This window comes from Dioscorea cayenensis, chromosome 9, assembly GCF_009730915.1.
Source record: "Dioscorea cayenensis subsp. rotundata cultivar TDr96_F1 chromosome 9, TDr96_F1_v2_PseudoChromosome.rev07_lg8_w22 25.fasta, whole genome shotgun sequence".
Taxonomy (NCBI): domain Eukaryota; kingdom Viridiplantae; phylum Streptophyta; class Magnoliopsida; order Dioscoreales; family Dioscoreaceae; genus Dioscorea; species Dioscorea cayenensis.
In genome coordinates this window covers 27,239,588-27,250,311 of record NC_052479.1, presented here as the reverse complement: position 1 = coordinate 27,250,311, position 10,724 = coordinate 27,239,588, and the positions used below count along the sequence as shown (strand labels likewise).

General features: G+C 41.8%; 1 pseudogene; it reads left to right on the top strand.

The window, feature by feature from the left end:
* The first annotated feature begins 504 nt into the window (after positions 1-504).
* Positions 505-10,133, top strand: LOC120268624 (annotated as a pseudogene).
* Positions 10,134-10,724: the final 591 nt, after the last annotated feature.

Below are 10,724 nucleotides of genomic sequence, written 5' to 3'. Positions count from 1 at the left end.
TCTTGATTTAGCTAACAGTGAAATGGTGAAGAGCATAAGTGAAGATATCTCTCCCATGATGAAACTCCCAAGTGCAGATTCGGTGCATGTATTGCTTAAGCAGGCATTGAATGCTGACGATCATGTGTTGCTATTAGATTGTTTATACACAAGAGATAAAAAAAGTGCTATTAGATTCTTTATACACAAGAGATAAAAAAGTGAGTTTTCCTTTATTTGCAGTTAATATCATTGGCCATTGAAGCACAAGCCATGGTTACTTATATTGGTTAAGCCTAGTTCCAGTTGATATGTTACCGCTATGGCTTGTCATGAATTGATACAATTCTTTCTTTGTCAGTGTTATGAAAATGCGTTAACTACAGAATGAGTAATGCATTTCATTTCAATGTTTGTGATAGTTCTCAGCTAAACTTTGAACATTAAGTTTATGAGTTTATTATTTGCCTTTAATGCTGTATTCGTAAATATGCCAACTTTAGTTTTTGATGTTTTCCTATGGTGATGCGGGTTTGCAGGTTATAGCAAAGTTGATCTCACTTTTAAACCCAGCTGATAATCTGAAGCTTTTGAATTCCCTTACCTCTATGGTCTAGTCAAGGTAATCCAATTATTTGATTAATCCACAAAATCTTTGTTACAATTCGGTATAAGAAAATACCAAATGTGTGCAAGGGATTGTACTAATTTGGACGCGTTGTGTTCCCATCTCAGAGGTGCAGTATTGGTTTGTGCATTGCCTTGGCTAAGCAGTTTAATCGGTTAACATGCAAGCAGTATAGGGTCTCAAGGATCATCTTTACAAATGCTCAACACACTCTACCAGGTTGTTTTCATCAACTGTCTCATTATTACTAACGCAAGTTATAGTTTTGATCATTTTTGAACATTCCTTGCCTTTTTTGGTTTTCACTTATCTTTCAGCTTATTTGTTTTTATCTTTTGGTGTTTAACAACCTAAACAAAAAATTACCTCTCTTTCTTTTATTTGTTTGACCTCTTTCCTCAATGCTAAAGTATTCTTGTACATCCATCCATGCATTATCATTCGGTAAACAAGGCTCTTCTTGCTCTGTAATCCACTCATTATCAGAATCCGTATCCGATAAGCATATTGGATCATAGGTTTCACCCTTTTCTTGCCTCTTGATTTGCCTCATTTGAAGTTGGATGTTGTACTGTACATAGACTAGGAATTTAACCTTTGTTGCTCATTCATGGTTCGTTGTTGTGTCTTCCGATTTTTTTAAAGAGAAAAAGGCTCCATCTTGATCTTCTTTGATTTGTCACTTGAGCTTCCCATCTCCATAATTCAATCATTTCAATCATTCTCTTTTCTTTTCTTTTCATCCAAAAATCTTTTGGAACAACTCTCTAATTGCGATAGGCTGAGTGAATTTAATCTTTGTTGCTCATTCATGGTTCGTTGTTGTGTCTTCCGATTTTTAAAGAGAAAAGGCTTCATATTGATCTTCTTTGATTTGTCACTTGAACTTCCTATCTCCATAATACAATCATTTCTAACATTCTTTTTTCTTTTCTTTTCATTCAAAATCTTTTGGAACAACTCTCTAATTGCGATAGGAACATCATTACAAGCAGCAACTTCACCTTGTATTCCGGCAAGATGATGTTTCATTCTAATCACACCACCCCAATACTTATTTCAGCAATACTTGCATTCCAATCTCATTCTTCTTTCATTAATCTTGTAACAATGTTCCCATGTAACATCAACCTTTTTAGTTTTTATCTTTAGCTTTAGGAGCCATGCCAAAGTGGGGGCGAGGAGGATAACTTACTAGCAGTGCACTTTGTTGCCTCTGGCAGAGAAAAAGAATCAGGTTGACCATCACTAGAGAAGAAGGAATTAGGGATAGAAGGAGCCGGTGTTGCCTTTCTATCTTGACGGCTGATTGAGGGAAGGAGAAACATTGACAATTTTAGGGTTTTTAAATATAACTTGAGGTTATGGGCTTGGGCTTTTAACTTATAAATTAGATAAGATTTTAAATTTTTAAAAAAATTTGATAAGCACAACACAAAAATAACCCAAATTTAATGTATTTTTGGAATCGGTGTGAATTGTGAATCGGTCGATTCAAATCGAATCGTCCATGAATCGGATGATTCACACTTTCAAAGTATGACCGATTCAGACCCCCGATACGTATGGGGGTGTGTGGGGGTTGAATCGAAACCGAATCGGTGTTACATATCACTTTTTATGACAACCAATGAGTGGACATACACATTTTACCAAATCAAACACAATTCAAACATTCAATAGTTTTTTTAAGAGTGAATATATTATAGTGCAATGAGAGGGGTGTTGAATCGAACCGAAGTGGACATACACATTTTACCAAATCAAAACACAATTCAAACATTCAATAGTTTTTAAGAGTGAATATATTATGTGCAATGAGAGCACATGGCCACAGCCAGCACCTAAATATTCCAGATTTTAATGTTGCTGTTATGACCATTTGTCTTTTATTGCTCATTACAGTGGATAAAGTCGAGGCTTTGAAGCGCTACAAGTTCAGCTTGGCATTCGAAAATTCCAATGAGGAAGATTATGTTACTGAAAAATTCTTTCAGTCCCTTGTTGCAGGTGTGTGTTAGTTGACCGTTTTAAGATGTTTCATTATGTTTGTGACTTGCAGCTTTGAAGATTTACGGTAATTTCAATGATACTGTTTATCTTATTTGCATTTATTTCAACTCCCAAAAACATGCTAGGATGAAAAGGTGGATAAACCACTTCAATTAAAGAAAACATGCTAGGATTTTATCTTGGATTTTGAAACAGAAACTGTTTTATTGTTATTTTGATTTTCTTGTGGTTTCTTTATTCATAATTCCTTTTAATTAGAGGATATTTAACTTGCTGAATTTTACACTGTTATATTTTATATGAATCATGCATGAAGAGAAATCTGTTTCTTGAATAGGATTGTTGGTGATTGTGATGACATTTTACAATGTTCTTGTGACTTAAGAATGTGTTGTGGAGATTAAGTTTTTCATCCTTTCATCTGGTAATGTTGCAGGAACTGTTCCAGTTGTAGTTGGTGCTCCAAACATTCTTGATTTTGCTCCTCCGAAATCAGTTTTACATATCAAACAGCTCAGTGATGTTGCTTTAGTTGCAAAGACTATTAAACATTTGGCAGCTAATCCTGATGCACATAATCAATCATTGTGGTAATTTTCCCTTCTTAAATGCAGCTTATAATTAATGGCTCTTCACTAATCTCAATTTTTTAATCTATCCTAAACACCAGAAAAATATTAACAAATTTGTGTGTTTCCCTGTTGTGGTGCTGTCCATAAAAATGATTTGCACCACAATTTATTATTGCTGTAGTTTTTTTCAATACCAAAAATGTCTGTCACTGTCAGTTATCATGCCAATTTAAATGATTACATTGCAATATAATTTTTAATCCCATTTGTGCACTATTTTTAAAACAAATTCTTTATGTTGTTAGACTAAATCTTTTTCATAAGATGGATTTCCTAATTGGTTTTTGTGTTCTAGTATACAAATGAGATTCTGCCAGTTATATTGGGGACCCTGCATCATAGTTTTTGTCTTAATTTTTCTATCAATATTTCAATCTTCATTGTTTTGGATTACCTTGAAGCTGGTATAAACAACATTGGACTATCCTGGCTTCCAAACATTGTAATTTAAAGTAATTGACCATCCATACACAAATAGTTATAATCTAACAATCACATTACTATCATTTTAAGATCTTGACCTTGATCAATAATATATAAACATATCCCTTCTCAAGAAATGAGATTCCTAGAGAGAAGGTTTTGAAGGGCTGACTAATTGTTTCAGGGCATTGCTTGGCCAACCTTGGGCCCAAGCCTTTTTGTACAGCTTCCTCTTCAGCCAAGTACTGTTTCCAATTTTGATCATCTTATGCATATAATGTCAAATGTTTTAGTCACTTCAGCTAGTCTTCTATATGAAAGCAAGATAGCAAGAGATAGCTAGTCACGCGGAATAGGAATAGGAGAATGGATCGATGCGCCCAAAATCTGTAGAATCGAGCGAATCCAAAGAACCTCATGCATCGTAGAGCTAAATGCGACGAACCTCGGCACCAAGCCACCTGGTTTGGCAGCGAGCAGGCCGCTTTGAGTCTTCCAGTAACGAAGTGTTTCGTTTAAGACGCAAGAAAGATACTGGGTAGCCCGATGTCGACGCACTCGACCATCGTGAGGCAGCGCGAAAGCACCGTGAATAGCAAAGTCAAGTGGAGTCGTGGCAGGTAGAACAAAACCTCGCGAGGCGATGCCGCACGTAAGATATCGCAAAGTACTCGAAGAAGATGTCCATAATGCAGCAGGCGGGAAGCCACAACGCGCTGACCGAATGTGCACGTGACATGAGGAAATGCTGTGACGCGACGTCTGGCAGCAGATATACCAAACTACCCACAAGATGTCGAGAAGTGAGTAGGATCCGTGGGCGAGTCCCATCGAGGAAGCCTCGAGAGGCGCCAGTGCAACTCCGCTGGCAGCGCGCGACGCAGTGTCGCGACGAGCCCGACAAGAAGATCGAGTAGCGTAGCTGCTGATAGGCGATAGCCATCGCGGACGAGGATGAGATCTCGATACGCCGAAACAACGGCCGGACTCGAGATCGCGTCAAGAACGTCTCCTCACGCCGCCTTTTGGCTTCACAAAAGTACACATGGCAGTAATCATCACCGCAGTGAAATCATGCTCGTCTCACGTCTGCTAAGAATGGTGGTCCGGGCCCACGGTGAGGCGCAGACCGGCCATAAGGCTCAGCAGGATCACGGATGCCCGAGTAAATCTGCCAGCCTCAGCCACAGTACTAAACCTTACTCTCAAACCCGCAGGCGAGCGCACATGCTTGAGACCATAGAAGCGGCAAGGCGGCAAGCAGAATCAGAGGCACACGAAGGCGAGAGGGAGGAGCGTAGCGTGGGACCTTCCTCCTCAGGTCCCCAGCAGAAGAAAGAGCGCTGCTCTTCACGCCAGGATGACGAAAGAACCCACAGCGACTAAAGTGACGGCAGACAGAACACGTGCGATGCGGTGTGCATGTGAGTTACGATGGCCAAAAGTCTCCTCATGAAGTGGCTGACCATACTCTACCGAAACCGACGAGAGCAACAAGCGCCATTTATAGCGCTCGGGGATCCCATCAGGAATGGGTCTCGCATGGATCCTGGATCGGACAAGTAATGGGAATGGCAATGGGGAGGAGAGAGGAACGATATCGCGGTATGAGTCCAAGATACAAGGCATCGAGCTCTCTCGCCCATGGCGTACCGCCACTCGAGGCGAGTCAGGCGCCTCTTTGTAGGCACAGCCGATGGACACGTCTGAGATACTAGAGCAGAAGAAGCATAATGAGCGAGGGGATGTAAAGTGGGCGATCACGTAGAAAGAAAGGAGGAGGAGGGATACCCCAGCCGGATCGGGAGCAGTGTGAGAGGCGCCGAGAGAGGGCTGCTTGACTGGTGGAGTCACGCGGATCTCGGCGATGGTAAAATAAACGCACTGGCGTGTGAGTAGGAGGGAAGAGAGCGGGAAGTTAGGTAGATACCAGCAGAGACTCAGCGAGATAGTGGAGAAGGAGGATCTAGTAAGAGTGCTTTCAAGACTGCGAAGCGAGGAGAGGAGGCGCGAAGGCAGACGCCGACGATGTCATGGGGAGATGTAGGGAAAAGAAAAGAGAGAGGAACCGAAAGAGCAGGTTGAGACTCGGTAGAAAGAAGGAGAGGTATAAAAGGGGTCGACTTTCATCAAATGTGACATCTCGAGAGATACGAATCTGACGGTAATAGGATCATAACAACGATAACCTTTATGCTCAGAGACTATATCGACACAAAGAGACGGATCGTGAGTTTGGTCCGCTCCGGGGTGAGAGCGAAAAACAAAACAACGACAACCAAAAACAAGAATGATCGAATGGCGAGGGAGGTGTTCCATGAAGACACTCCGGTGCGATCATAGAAGATGAGAGGAAGGTTGAAGGTTAATTTGGATAAAGCAGTAGGCACTAGGCATAGCGCCAGTGGAGAGGAGAAAAAGCACCAAGAAGAAAGAAGCATCGCAGCCGTCTCTAAGATATGACGATGCTTGTATGTCAGCTACCCCGATGAGGATGTGCCCGGACATGATAATCGAGGGTAAGGTGCCCTCGAGGTAAAAGGAAACCTCGAAAAGCCCGAGAAATATATTCACTCACCCGAGTCGGATCGAAAGATCTCGTCGAGGCGACAAAAGTGGTGTGAACCATGGCTATAAAAGATCGATCAACAGACAATAGCCATCACGATTATGCATAAAGTACATCCAAAGTAAGCGAGTGTAGTCATCAATAAAAATAACATAATAGCGGTTACCTCCTTTAGAAACAAAAGGAGCGGGACCCCAAACATCAGAATGAATAAGTTCAAAAAGGTGCGATGAGTGCGAGATACACTCATGGGATAAGGACGCTGGAGATGTTTACCAAGCTTACGACCCACACAGTAGAACATCGAGGAGGAAGGAGAGCATGACTCCTAAGGCGCCAAGGCGCACAAGAGATGATGTGATGATGAGGGACACAAGTGATCAAGACGATGATGCCACATATGATGAGATAAAAATGCAGTAGATGCCGATGATGAATAGACTTAGGCTGAAGATGACGAGATGAAGAGTATCCAACACATAGACTCCATCGTGGCGGCGACTGCTCCAATCACCTTTGGTCCCGCACACGCTGATGCACTCGCACACGATACGACAACCATAACTCGACGTTAGTCGAGCATACACCGCATACGAGTGTTCATGGATAAACGATGAACATGAGAGAGACGGAGAATAGAAAGAAAGTAGATGAAATAATGGAGAGGGTGCTATCGCTAGATGACGAACACGGTAACATGAAATGGCGGATGAGAATGATGAAGATGAGTGGCATCGAGTCATGTGAAGAGAGCACCGTAGTCAAAAAGCCAAAGAGATGGAACTACCGGGAGCGAGAGGAACTGCGAGCCCGACTGTGCATGGCCGCTGGAGTCTCCGCTAGATGAGATCTGCCGGATCTGCGCAAACATCGCGATAGATCGATGATCGCGTGAGACAGCAAGGAGAAGATGTGATGTGCGAGATGGTGGAGCGGGAGAGACCGGCAGTGTACTGCTGGTGAAGTGAGGCGCGGTAGAAGAGGTGGCGAAGGAGGCAAAGATCGCTGGAAGTCTGCCGATGCTCTTTCGAGCTACTCGCGCTCATGATGACCAAACATGCCACAGTGAGTGACAAATCATGAGTGCTGCTTCGCCTAGTAGAAGAAGAAGGCCGAAATGAGGGCAGAAGGTGCTTCGGGGGTCTACTAGATGAGGACGAAGAGCGTAAGGAATGTGAGGACAACAAGAGCACTACCTCCCCTGTGAAGGTAGCTCGGAGACGCAGTCTCTCAAGCCACGAACAAATAGGTGAAAGCATCATCCAAAAGAGTGAGACCGATGGAGCATGTAGTAATCGAGCCCGAGTTTGTTCAAACTCGGGACGAGCCGCGCATAATGAACTCATACATACGGGTCGTGTTTCATCATGGCTACGACGACGTGAGCAAGACTCAGAACAAGTAAGGATCTGGGCAGCATGAACAACACAATAGGGAGGAGTCAGAGCATCAATCTGACGCCATAAGGCACAATACCGACTATAGAACTGGTCGACGTGTGTCCCTCGCCTCGCCGAAGACCGAGAGAGTCCGATATAAAGCGTAAAGTTGCGCCCCGACCGGAACCACGAGAACGACGCCAAGATAGTCCCACATCGCCCGAGCGGTGAAAGATCGCTAACTCGAGAAATGAATATCAAGAGTGATCATCCGGCGGATCATCATCTTGGCCATAGAGTCGCCGCCAGCCCATTTCTCAAACCGCGCCAAATGCCGTAAGAAGAGTAGAGGCCTCGTGGAAGGAGTGGTGTCGGGGATAGAAGGAGCGAGGGAGCAAGTACTGCTACTTTCATCAACATGGCGAAGAACGTGACGCCATCAGAATACGCTTGATAGTGAGCCGCTGTCGATGTAGTTGGTGCCGTGGCAAGCGCATCGATCGAATGATGGAGATTGCGATGACGCATCTCGTGTAGCACACTACTAAGCCCATACATCCATATATATATATATATATATAGATATTTCTAATCACCAAGCCTAAGCACATAAGTGCAAAGAAACTTACATCAATGTCTCTTGCTTTTTGAATGGAGTCAGTTCAATTGTCTTCATGTGCTTGGAGAAGACACAAAAGGCTATATTCGTGGGGAAAGGATGGAGGCGGGGCGACAAGGTAGTGATCACCGAGTCTCCGAGTGATGGCGGCCGGTCGTGGATGTGCCGGCCGGTCAGGGCGTGGATCGGGAGCGATCTGGCAGGCTTGTCAGTGGGGTTAGGGGTTGTCGCAGAAGAAGATGGAAGAAAGTATGAATGAGGAAATGAAAAGAGAAATGAAACAAGGGGAAGAAGACAGACGTGGTGAAGTGTAGAGATGGCACGACCGTGAAGTGTAGAGATGGCGGAGGGGGTCGGAGAGATGGCCGGAGGAAGGTACCTGAGTCCGATACCATGTTAGAAAGGAGAAGAATGAAAGAAGAGAAGAAAAGAGATGGATCAAAAGCTCATCTATTGCCCAACAAGGTGTGACTCATGAGGCTTCATATAGAAGCCAAATATCTGGTATACGCCCATGTATATACATACATATATCTGATATAACATACACACATCTAACAGAGTTGAACTTAGTGATGGCTGGTTCCTAGGATCGTTTTAAGGTGAACAAAATGAGGGAGGAAGTTGATGATAAGAACTTAAACACAGTTTCACACGGCATTAGTTTTATAAGTTATTAAAAGCTTTTATTCTTTATAAAGCCTTTTATATGATGCCACCATGCTTTGCATTTTTGCTTTATGGTGCCTAATCCCTTAACTATCTGTTGTGATTTGTGCACCAAATGAGATTCCATATTAGGCATCCATTCATTTAGCTATAGCATGCAAAAGAAGAAGTTTGTCTTGCAGGCCTTTTTGCATTCACAATTGTTTCTAGCCACCTTAAAATTGCATCATTTGCTAGTTATTGCATTCCATTATATGGTGGTTGATGCAGTCCTTGGATCTTGTTTTAGGCAAGAATTCCATTTCCTAGTCACACTTCGTTTTTGGGTGTGTCTTGTTCCTTTGTTTCTTCATCCCTTCAGTTGTTTCTACAAATATTTCCTGTCAAACTTAGAAAAATAGAATCCATTTGGGAAGAGATGGAATGGCCCTGGGTGGTCTTCAGATTTGTTGGGTTTGATTTTTAACAACCAGCTTAACGTTCGTAAGATAATGCACCATGATGACCAGTTACTTTGAGTGACACAAGTGTGGGTTCTTTGATTATTGATGACCATGTATATTGCAAGTGTCCATCAATTTCTGCTATTAAATAATATTATGACCTTAAGAAATTTCTGCAATAAACTACTCATTTAAATTGCATGTGTTCCTAATGTAGATGGAAGTACAAAGGTCCATTAGCTTCTTTTAAGGCCCTAGTGGACATGGCAGCCGTGCACTCCTCTTGTCGGCTCTGCATTCACCTTGCAAAAAAAAAAATCCATGAAGAAGAAGAGAAGACTACTCGATTTGAAAATCGCCCCTGTAAATGCACCAACAAAGTAGGGACAACTGCATACCATTTGTATGTCCGGGGAAAGGGGATGTTTCGCTATGGAATCTATATTTCTCAGGTGCATACCCCAGTCTTTTCTACATAATTCCCTTTCAAGTTATATTCTAAGTAAACCGATGCATTTCATCAATAATGATTGATATGTCAGGTCCGACATGTTGACTTTGGAAGCATTAGAGTCTGCAGTGTTGGTGAAGTTCAAATCCCTGAATCACACCCATTTGGAAGGGAGAGAGACCAATGAGGATTCGCGGTATTGATGTCAATGTACACAGAATGTACCCGATCGGCCTCACACAAAGACAAGCCTTGTACACATTCAAATTTGATGGCGATGCCGATCTCCAGAAAATACATAACTAGTCATCCTTGCAGCAAAATTTGAAGTGATTTTTATGATCGGTAATAATATTGTTCGCTGCTGCAGCCATTTTCCCAACTTCTTAACTTTTGATAAGACGCAGCTGATTCTGTCAATAGGCACTTTTGCTGTAATTTTGTACATCTCTAGGAATGAATGTATTTGGACCTGAATAGATTGACATGTTTATCAAATGCATGCCAAGATTTATTGTAGGTTTTTAATCAATCAATTTAAGTTTCTCCAGGGAAGAAAGCGCTTGACTGGTCAAGGTTGGCATGAGTTTTGATGTTTGGCTTACACTAATAACTATGATTTTTTCTTTTGCAGAAATATATATAAATTATAAATATCTATATATATATATATGTATAGACGCAGGTAAAAGGCTATAATTGTGCATGTATTATCATGATTATTGTATTAGCTTATACCTTATGAAACTACACTAATATTTGTATGTCTCTGATTGACAGGTTATTAAAGTAATTAATAGTTTTCAATCTTATTTGAATATATAAACTATAACTTTACAACTATTAATTTGAAGAATATAAAGTTAAATATAGAAATTTTGGTTTTTTTATCTAATCATTTAAGTTTATGAATTGAATT